Source organism: Sus scrofa, chromosome 9, assembly GCF_000003025.6.
Source record: "Sus scrofa isolate TJ Tabasco breed Duroc chromosome 9, Sscrofa11.1, whole genome shotgun sequence".
Lineage (NCBI taxonomy): Eukaryota > Metazoa > Chordata > Mammalia > Artiodactyla > Suidae > Sus > Sus scrofa.
In genome coordinates this window covers 46,922,543-46,938,774 of record NC_010451.4, presented here as the reverse complement: position 1 = coordinate 46,938,774, position 16,232 = coordinate 46,922,543, and positions in this window count along the sequence as shown.

Sequence of the window (16,232 nt, the reverse complement as noted above, 5' to 3'; positions counted from 1 at the left end):
GATGTCCCCGAGGCATCCAGGATTCAGGCCCCTGCCCTAAAGCACTGCCTTCCCCCCCTGCTCTTTACTGGGCCAGGAGCCCCAGAGTTAGCATCCACACCCTGCAGGCTTCTCTGTTACCCGCCAGGGTCTCTGGGGAGCCTTGGGCCAAGGACGGGAGGGGTTGTAGACCAGTGGTGCCCAGGGCCGGAGAACAGGACAGAGAGGGCCATCGGGTCCTCTGAAATGGGGGGGAACCAGCCGTTGCTGCCTCTGCCTCTGCTGCACTTCACTGCCCTGTTTCGAGGGGAAAGGGAGCTGCACAGGGAGCCCCGGCCAGGACAGTGTCCCTTCCAGTAGGGGGTGCTGCAGCAGGTAGCCTGCGACAGTGCTGGTTCACCACACTGAGGCCCAAGAGGCCCGGGTTTGGAGCCATTTCTACCAGTCTGTCATAGCTTTGGGGCCTCGGGTTGCCCCCCTCCACCGCCCCAGCCTCCACGGCTTTATCTGTCAATGACGGGGGTAGGGGGACAGTGGAACACAGACATCCTGGATTCTCTGAACTGGCAGCAGGCTGGCTGCAGAGTGATGGATGCTTTGGGGCCCTGGTCACACCCTCTCCCCCATCCCAGAGCAGCGGACTCCTGAACGAGGCGGGCTGGGCCCCACAAGAGGGGGTGCTCTGGGTGTCACCTTCCAGACCAGGAGCCCTGGGGACCGACTGAAATGGGATGCTTTTGGCATCATGGTCCTGCCCCACCAGGAGCTGAGAGGTCCTTGGGTGGGTGCAGGGAAAACCGGAAGTGGGTCGGAACCCAGGACACCAGAGTTATCAGAGTAAAGGCCATGCAGTCCCTACCCTTGTTTCACAAAGTCTAGAGCTCCAGTGACCCAAGCAGTGTGCCCGCACGGAGGCGGGCATAGGCAACCAAGGGCCACGAAGCCAGGCCAGTTTCCTCAATCCTTCCCCTGGACCCTGCGATCTTCAAGTGCCCCTTCTCTTGGGTCTTCAGAACCCTACTCTGCCCCAACTGAGCCCTCAGCCTCACAGATAGGCTGTGGGCCTTTGCAGTCATCTGCCAGCCTGCATGCAGGAGGGCGGGGGCTGCGGTGTTTATTGAATCCGAGGAGGAACATAAATCTGCTTCGACCTGCCTCAAAACAGTGTTCAGCCAGCAGGCGTGCTGTCTTGGGAAGATGCTTCACTGCCTGTCCTAGAACCTTTACCCCCTGTGGGACAGTTTCAGGCCTGACTAGCTGGGCACCACGCCTGAAGAGGCACATTGGCAGGTCATTCCTTCCATCCCCCTGGCTTACTTCTCTGGCTGCAGCCATGCCAAGTCAGCATCTCCTTCGCGGCATGCCCTGGACACATGTGCCCCAGAGCTGGTTGGCCCTGCAGATGTTCGGCAGCTGGATGAGTCCCCCTCTGGGCACAGGAAGCTCCCTGCTGCCTTCCCCGCCAGGGCCCAGGGAGCCCACGCTCCTGGAGTCGGTGGCAGGAGAAAACACCCCTGTTCTCCCCCCACCCATCTCTGGCTGCCCTGCAGGTATCACATCCTCCCATCTGGAAGGTGGGTACCCGCACCCAGGGCGGGCAGACTCGAGCACCCCAAGGCTGGCATATGGCAGAGCCAAGTACGTCACCGTGGTGTGGGTTGGTGGTGCATCTCGTGTTTCCTCAACACCTCAGAAGGCGGGATGAGAATCTGCTGTCTGACAGCCTCAGGCCCCGCAGCTTGCCGAGGGCTCAGTCACAAACCTAGTGCTGCAGATGGCTGGGCTGCGTTGGGGGGCGGGGCGGTTGGCTCTCGCTGCTGCTGCTGCTGCTGCTGCTGCTGCTGCTGCTGCTGCTGCTGCTGCTGCTGCTGCTGCTCAGCCTGAGAAATGGGTGTCACCCCCTTCCTCTGTAGCCAGAGGAGAGCTGAGCCCCACCCCCACACTGGGGCTGGCCTGCTGGACTGCAGCGGTTTGGCTACACCCCTTTGAGTCTGGGGAGGCTCTGCTGAGGGTTCAAAGTCCCCAGAAGCTGTGGGAGACCAAGAGAGGAGCTGTCTGGGACTTAGCAGCCAGGGAAGGAAGGAAAGAAGGAGGGAAGGAAGGTAGGAAGGAAGGAAGGAAGGAAAGAAAGGAAAGGAAAGGAAAGGAAAGGAAAGGAAAGGAAAGGAAAGGAAAGGAAAGGAGGGAGGAAGGGAGGATAGAGAGAAGGAAGAAGGGCAACAAGAAGACTGGCGTCTTTCCAAAAATAGCTGAGGATACAGCAACTTCTCCCAGGAGGCTGGAGAGCATCCACCCTCCAAGCCAAGGACCATTCAGGGCTGAAAGAGAGGAGGTTCCCAGGAGGGCAGAGCACCACAAAGGACTGAGAAGAGTCGGGGACAGTGGGTGGGAATGCTTCTGTGTCGCCCCCTCACAATGCAGGGACCGCATTAGGAGATCCATGAGGCTCTCCCAGCTCTGACTTTATGGTTGTAGAAAGGAAAAAACACTGGTAAGTGACTCCATCCCCAGCCTTTCCCTCCCCCCCTCTGGAGAAGGGGCAGTGTCATGTACTTAAGTCTACAAATGCTTATAAAATGCTGTGTCCCCATCGCTCTTTCAAGTCCCTGGCCCAACTATTAACTCTTTATATTTTCATGACGACTGTGTGGGACAGGCACTATGATCAGCCCGCTTGTACAGATAAGAAAACTGCAGCAGAGAGGGTGTTTCCATATGGCTCAGAGGGCTAAGAACTGGACTAGTATCCATGAGGATGAGGGTTCAATCCCTGGCCTTGCTCAATGGGTTAAGGATCTGGAGCTGTCACAGAAGTTGCAAATGCAACTCAGATCCTGCGTTGCTGTGGCTGTGGTGTAGGCCAGCAGCTGCTGCTCCGACTCAACCCCTTGCCTGTGAATTTCCATATGAGGCAGGTGCTGCTGGAATGGAAAGGAAGGAAAGGAAAGGAAAAGAAAGGAAGGGAAAGGAAAAAGGGGAGTTCCTGTTGTGGCTCAGTGGAAGTGAATCCAACTAAATCCAACTAGTATCCATGAGGATGTGCGTTCGGTCCCTGGCCTCACTCAGTGGGTCAGGGATCTGGCATTGTCATGAGCTGTGGTGTAAGTCATTGACGTGGCTCAAAGCTGGTGTTGCTGTGTGGCCGTGGTGTAGGCCAGCAGCTGCAGCTCTGACTTGACCCCTAGCCTGGGAACTTCCATATACTGTGGGTGTGGCCCTAAAAAAAAAAAAGAAAGAAAAGAAAAAACAAAGAAAACTGTGGCAGAGTTGCTTACTCATCCCCCAGGAGGTAAATCGTGCAGGCAGGACTTAAATCTGGGAGATCCAACTCCAGAATCCACACTCCTAACCCCTGGACTCCACTGTCTTCCTCACACACAGAGCTGTGAAGGAATAGGGAGTCTTTAGCCTGCAGAGGCGACTCAAGAGCAGCCGACAGAGGGCTGCCTGTCCTGCAGGCTGTGGTGGGATCAGTGCTGGGCGACCCAAGACAGCAGCTCAGCCGGGGCATCAGGAAATGCGCAGGAGACAGAATACAGCTCTGTAGGGGGAAGGATGCTGGGTCCTCCTCACGCACCCTCACTCTGTGCTGCTTCTGAGGTTCCCAGGCTCTCCCAGTCCTCTAGGGCACTTATGCCAGATCCTAATTTTTCTAGAGATTTCCTGCATATCTGTTTTGTCTCCCCAACTGAACATTACATTGTCTTTAAGGCCAGAAGCTGTATTTTATGTCTCTTTAGACACTCCACTGTCTACTTCCACTCTAAATGACAGATGGAATCATAGAATCTCAAAGTGGGAAGTGACTCCCTGGGGTTCTCCTGCTTGACTTTTCATCCATGGAGAATTCCCCTTTGCATCAGCCCAGCTGCAAGAATATACTAGCCTTGGTCACCTCCAGTAATGGAGAGCTCAGTACCACTTGAGGTACCTATTTCAGTAGTGGGTGGGCAAGTCCATCAGAATGAGAGCTTCTCAATATTCTAGGACATCTTGGGGGTGCAGGGGTATGAGAGGAGGGAAAGGTGATGCAAAATAGAATGTGGGGCCATATAGGCTGAAATCTTCTATGCAAAAGGAAATATAGCACCTTCTATTTGTGGGCAAGCTGAGAAAGCAGGTTAGAGCCTTCTGGTGCTACAGAGAGGAAGCAGAAATGCCCCACCCCCCTTTACAGGAGCAGGTGACAGAGACACAGAGGACCATTCCCAGATAGTAACAGAGTGAAGAACAGGAGAGATAGAGCATGAACTCAAGATTCGGCTTCCCACAGACTTTCTAACCCACTGATACCCAGCAAAAGGGGTTGGGGTGGCACTTCATACCACATGCATTCAGATGGCCTGTTCTCACCACTAAAAGCTGTTCAAACATGCTGTCCACCCTACCTGGGGCTACTGAGCTCTGGAAAGGCAAACAGTGTGAAATGAGATGTGCTCAAGGTATAAAATCCACCATAGGTTTTGAAAAGAAGAATGTTAAATATCTCATTAATATTTTTTTAATATTGAACACATTGAAATGATACTATTGGGTTACATAAAATATATTATTAAATTTTTAAAAAGACTGTCTAAGCTTAGGCATTGCCAAAATGGAATTAAGACACATATATAAAAGATGAACTCCTTGTCGGTATTAAGGAGTCCAGAGAATCAGGGACCCAGGAATTTAGGAAAGAGAAAACTCATGGCTGTGTGACGAAAGTGTCAGATAAGGGTGAGGTAGTGGCCTTGGGAGAAGCCTTGAAGGATAGATCGGAGGTGGACAGATGTCAAGAGGAAGAAACACACATGGTGCAGGGAAGTAGGGTACAACGAGGAGACTGGCAAGGTTGGGAGAGAAGTTCCTGGTGAGAACAGTATGAAATTCATCAGAGCAGGGAAGATAGCTCTCAACAGAGGTCCACCCCAAATCCTATCTTTATTCCTATCAAACTCCCAATCCAAATTTCACCCTCTGTGGCCTCTTTCCTCAAAATTCAGGCAATAATTAATCATTGAAGAGTACCTACCATGTGCCAGGCATTCTGTTAGGTGTTAGGGGCACAGCAATGAACAGGATTTTCTTGATTCCTGTCCTCAAGGAACTTACAGCTGGGACATCAAACAGCAGAATATGACCTTCCCAAACCCAGTTCCAGTACCTGCAGTCCTGGTAGCACATCCATGAGTCCCCTTCAAAGGAAGAGCCCAACCCGAGGACTCCCTCTTGTTTGCTGACCAGTTCTAGGCAGTCAAGTCTTCTGAGAGTCCAGTTGCAAAAGCCCAATCCACCCAGTATCCTCAGGGCCCAGATCTAGATCTACTGGGAGCTCTGAACATCGGTACCCATGACCACTAGACCCACAGGCCTGGTGTGGGCACCCAAGGACATGAAGGGTGTTCCTGCCTTCTTAGCCCTATGTGGACCCTGTCCAAGGTGCTGAATTTACTGAGGTTCTCCAAAGAGAGAAAGCACTGCTTGACTCTACTACCCAATCAAACAGTCCTCAAGAAAATAGAGCCATGGACTTTAACTCAAGTTCTCAGATCTGCCATACATGTATTCCCAGTCCTGTCTCTCCCTCTTCTTCAACCAAGTTCACTGAGGGACAAAGCCACAGAAGGCAGAAAGATGGGAGCTGGACACAGTCCTCTCCCTGAACCTCCTAGCCTGACCCAGAGGAAGCCAAAAAATATCAGGAATAAGGCATTCCTGTCTTGCCTGAGTTGGGCTCTAGAACCCATTTACATGAATCCTTGGATCTCCCCAAAACAAGGGGAGACCCCACTGTCATATCGCAGAAATCAGCAATTGAGCTTGGAGTTCTGCATGCATATTAGTACAATGTGTACACAATTAGTACACATTCCACATCCCTTCCTGACCACCCACCCCCATACACACACACACACACACACACACACACACACACACACCTGGACGCAATAAAAAAGACTAAGGAAACCGTCCACTGTATGGAGGCTTCCTCAGTGTAAGAGGCTCTATCACATCCTGGGCCCCATCAATAGGCTGGCAGCCCATTCTAGTCTTTAAGACAAGGCCCATTACTCAAAGAGGAACCTGGGTGAAGTTGCTCAGAGGTGGGTGTTGGGAAAGGCCATCCTCATGCTTGAAATCTCCTTCACTAAAGACCTTTAACCCACTTTACCCTTTACCTTGCAGCTCTGAACAAACCTATCTGAGACCCTGCCCCTGCTTCCAGAGAATACAAACACAGCAGGAGAAATGGGAGCTGGATAGGAAAACAAACTCTAGAGAAAGAGTCAGGAGAAGCCAGCTTTGTGTGACCTTGAATAAGTCATTTTTCCTTGGGGCCTCCATCCCACCCTTTCAAGGAAAGTGAATGATTGCTGAGGTCCCTGACAGCCTTTACACTGAAGGCTCCTGGGTTACAAGGGCTTGTCCTCTGGAGCCTGGCACACAGACAACACATACATCAGAGAGAACATGAGCAACATATGTGCCAAAGGATGGCAATTGTGTCTGCGGGAAATCAGCCTGGCACTGCCCTCTGTGAGGACATGGAAAGAACACAAAAGCATTCCCCACATTCCAGGATACCCCCCACGGCATCTCTCTGTGTACATTGTTAAATGAGAACAAATGAAAGAGTCTGGCACAGTGCCTGACCCATAGCAGCTACTCCAGAAGGGCCCAATTCCCCTTCCTTCCCCTCTCAAGCCTGGAATGTTTATCTCTTTTCTTAGAAGATGATGGTGACAGGAGGAACTGGAAAGAGCAGGGGAAAGAACAAGGTCAGGGAGGCTGGGAGAATGAGAGGGACCACAGCTGCCATCATTAATCACCTTCCTTGGCAACCTGCATCTTGTGAATCAGCATCTGTGATACTGATAAAGGCTTCTGGAGGGATGGAGGTGACATAGTCACAGGCAGGATGTGATTGCATGGGGGAGGAGGAGGCAAGGGTGAGTTCTGCTTTCAGGGTTTAATCTCAGTTGGATACACACACACACACACACACACACACACACACACACATACACACACGCACACAAACATTGCCATTCTGCAGGCTGCAGAGCCCCCTCCTCCTGCTGCCACCCCATCTGTGCTCAGACTGCAGCCCCTCTGTTAACTCCCCATGGCCAAGCAGGATGAGGAAGGCAACTGCTATTTAATATTTTATACATTAAAAATTCTATGAGGCCAGTCCCATTAGAGGGTCAGGGACTGCGTAATGGGGCAAACTTGTATCGTGGAAAGTGCATAAGATGGCTGAGCACACAGCTGCCCCCTCCCAGTCCTCAAATAGAACCTGCTTGTTGAAAGAGTGGGTATTGGTGGCTTCCCAGTAAACTTTCCTACCAACCAGCTGTGTGCCCTCACACAGCTCACATCTCCTCTCTGGGCCTCAGTTCCATCATCTGTGCAATGTCTGGGTTGGATTACAAGATCCCCAAAACCCCTGCTGGCTCCAACAGTCTGTAATCTTCTGATTCTATAAGCTATTTGCGCATCCCAGCAGATGGCCAACAGCAATAGTCATTGGTTGAGCTGGTTCCCACCAATTCCCCCTAAGAAATGAGCACATACAGCAAATGCTCTTTTTGGTTCCTATCCATGTGACAGCCACTGTTTATAATTAAAATTCTGAATTATCAACTGTTTTCATTATAAGCAAAGAAGAGGAGAGCAGAGCAGAACAGAACTGCAGGTGAGCTCTCAGCAACTCTTTTGTTCTCTACCCACCACTCCCCCTTATCTTTAAATATCCAATTTCTCTTTCTCTCAGTAAAATATTGTGATAGGCAGAATTCTAAGGTTGCCCCAAAATTCCTGCCTCTTTGTGCACATGTCCTGTATAATTTTCTTCCTGCAGGGTGGGTGGGACTCATGAAGATGATGGAGTGAAGTAATTAAGGTCTCAAGTGAGTTCATTTTGAGTTAACTAAATGGAAGGTTATCCTGAGTGGACCTGACTCAACCAGCGAAAGCCCTTACAAGAGGGACTGGGCCTTCCTGAGCAGAGAGAAGGTCTCCTGGTGACCTTAGAAAAGTTAACTGCCATGTGGTGGGGGAAGCTGCGAGAACACTATGGGGCAAGAAACTGTGCACTTCTAGGAGCCAGGAAACGCCCTTGCAAGGCAATTGGGACTCCAGTCTTACAGCTACAAGGAACTGGATTCTGCCAACAACCACATGAACTTAAAAGAAGACCCCACTCCAGAAAGAACTCCAGGCCAGTCAACCCCTAGATTTCAGCTTTGCGAAAACTTGAGCCAGGAGCCAGTTCGGCTGCGCTTGGACTCCTGACCTACGGAAACTATGAGATGATAAAAGGCATGTTGTTTTAAGCTGGTCAGTTTGTAAGAATTTGTTACCCAGCAATAGAAAATGAATACAAATATCTAATAAATAAGACACCATACACCAGCACTACCTAATAGGATTTGCCCATACCCTGCTCTGATGCCAATCGCAAGTGACCCACCTTCTCCCTGCTACTTGGGAATCGATTAAGACACTCCCTCTGACCCCAATCACTGAGACTAGACCACAAAGACAGCTACTCTACCCAGGGAGATGCTGCCTTCTCCCATATGAAGGCAATGACATCTGTCCAGCCCAGTGTCAACATAGGATGGCACAGACCACCCCAGGGGACAAGTGCCCTTCTATTTCTCCCAGCCAATCGGGTAATGGCAGGCAAATGACTCTATTAGCTCCCAGGGCAACTGACAGCCAAGCCATGCATTATGTAAATTGACTCCAGGGAGGTGCCCCCCCCCCAATTCAGCTACTTGGCCCTCAGTGCTGACGCCTGTCCTCTGCCCTTCCTCCTTCTGCGCTCCCTCCTGCTCCCCTCTCTGCCTGCCCCACGGGGCACCAGCCCTCCCTGCCTCTGCCTGCCGCTTCTGCCTACTGTAGCAGAAGCCTCATCCAATATGACACCAGAGGGCAGGGGGACAGGGAACCCAGCTGAGGCTTTGGACTGTGCCATACCGAGGCCCAGGAGAAGAGGGTGGAGCACAGGGCCCATCCCCCTTAGCCAAGCCCCCCACCCATCCCCTGTCATTCCCACCACATGTACCCCACTCCTTACCTGATCTGTACAGGTTGAGGGGGAGTCAGGAGAACTTCCAGACATGAATAGATCCTATGGTGCCATCCCAGGGCCCAGAGTCTCTTCATTTTCCCCACTCCCCTCCCCTGAATATGCTAAAAGGGCAGCTACCCCCAAGTCCCTGAGCAGAGGTACCTGCTAATTAAGCCTTTCCCTAAAAAGTGGCCCAGAACTTCTCTGTTCACCCCGTCTTCCTTCCCTCATGTCCCTGTCCCCACTTCCCCTTGGAACCAGGCAGGAAGTGAGGAATGCCACTACTAAACAGGGCAGTGAGGTTTCTAGGACTTACCCAAGAAGGGTTTGAAAGTCCTCTATAGTTTATCATTTTATTAAAAGCAGCAAAATTGCATGGGCCCTACCTATCTCTGGAAACTTGAGAAACACAAGAGTAGAAGGAAAAGGAGTTGGCTCATAAAGAAGCCACTGGCCCTGAAAAAGGACCGGCTGGGGTTGATTTGGCCCTCGGGGCTTGCTTGTGCATATCTATAAATGCCCACCCGCCAAGGTCGAGGTCCTAAACACTCAGAAATTGCAACCATTCGCTCCAGCGTCTCTGGGTCCATCTACACCAAGCACCCCCTCCTTCCCCGAACAGGTCAGACCTTCCACTTTCCCTTCATTCACACAGGCTGGGTCAGAGCCTTTCAAAGTGTGGGGCTTGTTAGAGACACAGATTCTTGGCTTTCCGTTGCATACACACCAAAGTTTGAGACCCATTGTCTAGTTTCTCTGCAGGCTTTTACATTTTGCTACCCAGGAAATACCCAGAGAGAAAACCATGTGGGAGCAAGATTACATACTTGATTAATTTGTTGGATTGTGTGGTACTTACCAGGCAGTTTACATAACATCTCTAGGCCTCGGTTTGCCCAAGTATAAAATGGGAATACCCACGTTGCAGTGTTCTTGTAAACATTAAAATAACATCTACTCATTCCACAACTATTAATTGAGTCCATACTCTGTGCCAAGTACGAAAGTAAAATGAGATCGGCCTAATAGGCGAAAATGTCTTAGATACAACACCAAAATGCGTGATCCATAAAGAAGGATATAGAAAATTTTGACTGCAATGAAATTAATAACTTCTGTTCTTTGGAAGACACTAAGAGAATGAAGACACACCAGAGACTGGGAGGAAATATTTACAGATCACAAATCTTATAAAGGACTTATATCCAGAATATAAAAAGTGCATCCCACCACTCAATAAGAAAACAACCTAATTTTGAAAAAGGGATGCAAAATACTTGACAGTTCACTAAAGGAGATCTCTAAATGGCAAAGAAGCACATGAAAAGATACTTAATATCATTAGGGAAGTGGAAATTAAAACCACAGTGAGAAACTACTGCATAGCTATTAGAGTAGCTACAAATAAAAGGACTGACCACACCAATTTTTGTCAAGGATATAGAAGAACTGATCTCTCTCATTCATGGCTGGTGGGAATGTGAAATGATGCAACCACTTTGCAAAACAGTTTGGATACTTTCTTTAAAAGTTAAATGGGATTCAGCCCTTTCCCTCTTGGGTATTTACCAAAGAGAAACGACTTGTACATAAATGACCATGCAGTTTAATTTATAACAGCCAGTCCCTGGAAACAACCCAATTGCCCATCAATAGGCGAATGGGTAAACTATGGTGCATCTGTCTGTTCAGTGGAATGCCTCTCAGGGATATAAACAAATAGGAGTTTCCTGGTGGCCCAGCAGGTTAAGGATCCATTGTTGTCACTCCTAAGGCTTGGGTCGCTGCTGTGGCATGGGTTTGATCCCTGGCCTGGGAATTTCTGTATATTGCAGGTGCGGCCATATATATATAAGGAATAGCAATACATGCAATATGGATGATTCTCTAAGTAATTATGCTTTGTGGGGAAAAAAACAACTTTCCTCCCTAAAAAAGAGTATATCCTACAAAATTCCATTTATATGAAATTCTAGAAAATGAAAACTAATGTACAGGACAGAAAGCAGATTAATGTTTGTAAGGGGTGGGGAGAGAAGCCTGGGAGGGATTACAAAGGTGTATGAAGAAAATTTGGGGGTGATGGATGTATTGACAATCTTGATGGTGGTGATGTTTTCACAGGTGCATATGTATGTCGAAATGTATCCACTCGTACATTTTGAATATATGTAACGTGTTTTATGTCAATTATATCTCAATAAATCTGCATTTAAAAATACGGTGATAGGATAAGGAATGTCTCATATCTCACAGGTCGTTTAGATTAGCAATCAGGGAAGACCTCTCTGAGGAGGTGACATTAAGCTGAGATATGGTTGATAAGAAGCAGCAGCCAAACAGAGGTCTGGGGAAGAGCATAACAGGCAGTTGGAACAGCATGAGCAAAAGTCATGGGAGCTGGGGAGACTGGACTATTTGAGGAGCAGACTGGTTTCTTGTCAGGGAGCAGAGAAGTGATGCAAAATAGGATCAGAGGGGCAGGCAGACCCCAAGTCAGGGAGGGCTTTTAGGCCACGCAGAACGGGGGAGGGGGGGCTGTTCTAAGTAGAAGAGAATTCGGTGGATAGTTCCTAAGCAAACGAGGGACATGATCTCACTTCCATTTTTAAAAATCTTTCTGTTTTGTACCAAAGGCATATATTACTTTTTTTTTTTTTAATTTTTATTTATTTATTTACTTTTTGTCTTTTTGCTATTTCTTTGGGCCGCTCCTGTGGCATATGGAGGTTCCCAGGCTAGGGGTCGAATCGGAGCTGTAGCCACCGGCCTACGCCAGAGCCACAGCAATGCCGGATCCAAGCCGCGTCTGCAACCTACACCACAGCTCACAGCAACGCCGGATTGTTAACCCACTGAGCAAGGGCAGGGACCGAACCCGCAACCTCATGGTTCCTAGTCGGATTCGTTAACCACTGCGCCACGACGGGAACTCCTATATTACTTTTTAAAACTAAAACATATATTAGTACAAAATCACTGTCACTGTTATGCAGAAACTAGATTGTGAAAAGGAGCCCCATTAAAAGGCAGCTGCAGCTGCAATTGCCGGGTGAGAGGGGGCTTGGACCGGGGTGGCAGCCATGCACGTTGCAAGGATGCCTTTGGGATCTCATTTGGAGCTAAGGCCTGGAGCATATCCTTGGGAGCAAGATGCAGGGGGGGAGTAAAGTGCGGTTCCTGCAATAGTGTGAGCAGCTGGCCCTCGGACATGGTGGCCCTCTGACCTCCACAGACCTTCTCGGTTGTCCTCTTGCCTGGGCAGCCTAGGGCATCTGGTGCAAACCCTGGCATCACTGTGGTGCATCTTACCATCCTTGTTATATGTCTGGCCCAAGAGCTCTTCTTCCAAGTCCAGCACCTAGTACAGAGCCCAGCACAAGGCGAACACAATAAACGTTTGTTGAGTAAACAAGAAAAAGAATGAATGTCTGATCAGCAAGTTCATTCACGAGAGTGGAGTGAGGGAAGCCCTGCCACCTGCCTTGGCCTCAGCATCAGACCTTCTCCTCCATCCCTGCCCCCCTCCAGCTACTACCCCTCCTCCCCACCAGCAACTTCCCTGTCTTGCTCCCCAGGAGCTGCAACCACGTGGCCAGGCCGCTGGGCAGTCCATGCTGGCCAACTCCTGCTGGCCGGCAGCAGGGCCTGACCTAGTTTGAGGCTGGCCGAGGTGCATGAGCCAGAGCGATGCAGGTCCTCGGGGCTCAGCCTGCTGGGCTCTGAGGCTGGATTCAGCTTTGAATGTCAGAAATTTGGAAAGAGCCCTGTCTGGGGGGATATCTGAGAATGATGGGGGGCAGCTCTGGGGGAGGGTCTTTGGAGAGGCTGCTCGTCTCCTCGGATTGCAGTCTTGGGTTTCTGAGCCCCCTTTGGGGGATCTGGATTGTGGGCTCTGAGAGCTGTCTCACCTGTGCCATGGGGAGGGGGCAGGGACACAGAGAAGGAACAAGGATGGGGAGGACTCCTAGAGCATCTCTCCCATGGCCCTCATCATTGATTATTAATTTGAGCATCTTCTAAACATTTATTAAACCTCAGAAACGTAGGCTGGGCACAGAGCTACTCCTGAGGCAATGAAGACATTGTCCCAATCCTCAGTCATTCCCTGTCAAGAGTCAGGGAGAAACCTCAACCACTAACCATATAGGCAGATATAGTTACAGTGGAGGTGGGCCTGCCAGGGCGGTGTTGGGAGGCAGGACAGGGATAGCGAGAGAGACCATTTCTGCCATCTCCCAGCACGATGCCCAGCATCCCGGCATGACAGCTTTATTCCATCAGAGAACCCATCATTCTCTCTCTGGGCTTTCTTTTCAGAGTCATATGCTCGACCAGGTGAAACGGGCCAGTTTTATGGGCAAGCTGAGAGTACAAAGCTGAAGCCCACCTTGACAGAGCATGGGTGCTCAGTGTCCTACTGAAAGAAGTCTGGGCCCAGGGAAATGATCCAGAGAGGGGGCACCGAAGATAAGGAGGCTAAGGGAGGCCGCACAGTGGAAGTGAGTCTTGCGAAGAGATGCAAAGGACCGGTAGAATCTTTTCAGGTGATGAGGTCAGTCCTAGCAGAGGGGTCAGGCTTTAGGGTGTCAGCAGCCCAGTGGACACAGTGGAAGAGGGAGGTGTTAAGACTGCAGGCAGAGCAGGGGAGACTAGAGCACAAGGGCTGATGAAGCTGGAAAGGAGGGCTCAGGCCAGACCCCAAGGGGACAGTTAGGAAGGGCTGGGGAGGAGGGCTCATACACTGACGCACCCCCCATGTACTGGAGCCAGGCTCATGCCCTCTACATCCCCAGGCCATCACTCTTCAGGCTGGGTACCTGCAGAGCCCTGTGTGCCCCAAACCCTTTCTGCCCCAGGGACATGACCTGTGTTCTCTCCACTCTCCCTTGGCTGCCCATTGCCCCCTCATCCTCAACCTAAAGCCATGTACAGAGGACATGGGGGAGAGTGGCAGACACAAAGCTGAAGACAAGCAAGGCAGGAGGGGGAGCCATGCTGGGGCAGAGCCTCAGGTCTCCCCGTGAGCCTATCAGCATTCTCCCCTGGAGGAGGTAAGGGCTGAGGGTCTGCCCCATCACAGGGTGCCCCTGCATCCAGGACTCTGTAGGGCATCACCTCTGGGCTGAGCCCATAGAGACAGACTGAGGGGTTCTCGAAGCTTGGACTCTCTCCACCAAACCAGGACCTAGGTGCCTGCCGCTGGGGAGGCCAGGTGGAGCTGTTAAGGGGTCAAACCTTCTTGTCCCCAATTGAACACTCAGTCCCTACAAAGTGGCACCTCCCAAAGGCACCCAAGAGAGGCTAACTGTATCCCCAGGGGTCAGGAATGCCACGGGGAACAGCATCCAACAGGAGGAAGGGAGAGCGGGCCAGACAGCTGATCTCTTGGCTGGCGGGGGTAGGCCCTGTGTGCCCGCCTAATGCAGTATGACACCCAGGCCCCCATGGCAGCATAAACACTCTGTGTCATAGTAACTGAATCTGACATCTCTACCCTGGCACTCCTGGTGTGCGCCTTCCCCAGCCGTGTCTACTCCTAGACCCCCCAGGAGGCAGGGCCAGGCAAGCCAGGCCCCAAGCCCCACTGTTGTCACAACAGGTTTCCCCTGCAGGAGCAGGCCTGCCGCTACACCAGCACAGCGGGATGGGAGGGGATTCTCCTAGGCCTGTGAGTCAGCCGGATGAAGCGAAGGGCAGCGACGGAGGAGAGAGGGATCAGAAGAACGGATGTGTTGGTTCAACGGAGGCAGGGGAAGAAAGGCAGTTCGGTAGGACAGAAAGAGCCTGGGACGTAAGAAACCCTGTTCTCACCCCGGCTGGGACACTCACTTTGGCCGAGTCACTGAGCCTCCCTGAACCTCAGTATGTTCATCTGTAAAAGGGAACAGTAGCACCACTGCCACATGTACCACAAGTAACAGTACCACCACTCCTGTGGAAAATGGATACATAAGGGAGAGCTCATTGAAAAGAAAACGCTAGACAAAGATCAGTCAAGGTTATGGAGAGATGAAGACAATTCCAATGGCAATAAGTTGAGGGCAGCCAGGCTGGGCAGGAAAGTCAAATTTTCCCTCCCAGTAAACAGAGGTGCCCATGGGGGAAGGCAGTGTTGAGACTGCTGGATGGGATTGGCCCCATCCTTTACCCAGGGAATGGTCAAGAATTAAGATTCTGGGGGTTCAGCCTCCTCAAGTCCTAATAAACTGTCCCTTGCCACAGTCTAAAGGGAGGAGGCAAAGATTAGTCAGCCCCCCCCCGCAAGGCCACAGATAACCCCATCACAGCCCACTCACCCTGGGCCTTTCTGATGGACCGCTTTAAAATCCACCTTGACCTTCAAGAATCAAACCACTCTTATCACAGAAACTACCTGTCAGTTAAATTGTACCAAGCAGAACTAAGTAACGATATATGTCCAGCCATAACAGTAGCAATAGCTACTGGCATTTGAACAGCACTATAGAATTTGCATAGCTCCTCCGCCTTTAATTATCTCCTTTAAACCTCACTGCCGCCCTAGGAAGTAGATGCTAAATTATTATGCCCATTTTTCAGATGAGGAAACTGAGGCCTAAGGAAGTAAATGAGTTGCCCAATTTCACACAGTTGTGTGGCAACTGAACTCCCTCTGCTGCCCCCACACCACCAGCTAGCAGACATTGCCTAAGTATCTGTTTACAGATGCTGTGGGGGCCACTGGTGATATGAGTGTGACATGGACACTCAAGGACAGAGACACAAGCTCTGGGATGCAAAATCCCATGACTTCACCTCAGGAACCTTTGCAGGGTGTAACCCAGGCTCCTCATTTCACAGGTGAAGAAAGGGAGAGGCAGACAGAAGCTTCTAGACAAGGGACAGAAAACATTTTCTATAAAACCCCAGACAGTAAGTATTTTAGGCTCTGCAGCCATAGATGTCTCTGCAGCATATTATTCTTGGATTTTTTTTTTTAACAATCCACCCCTTTAAAAATGTAGAAACCCTTCTTAGCTTGAGGGCTATACAAAATAACCTGGCTGTAGGCAGGATTGGACCCGCAGGCTAGAGTTTGCCAGCCCCCGATCTAGGGGCTCACAGAGCCAGTTGCTTCCTGAGCTGGGGTTCATTCAACCAAACAAATAATTTTTTGAGCCCCTGCTGTGTTTCAAGCACTGAGCCAAGAGGTGGAGGTACAGAAATG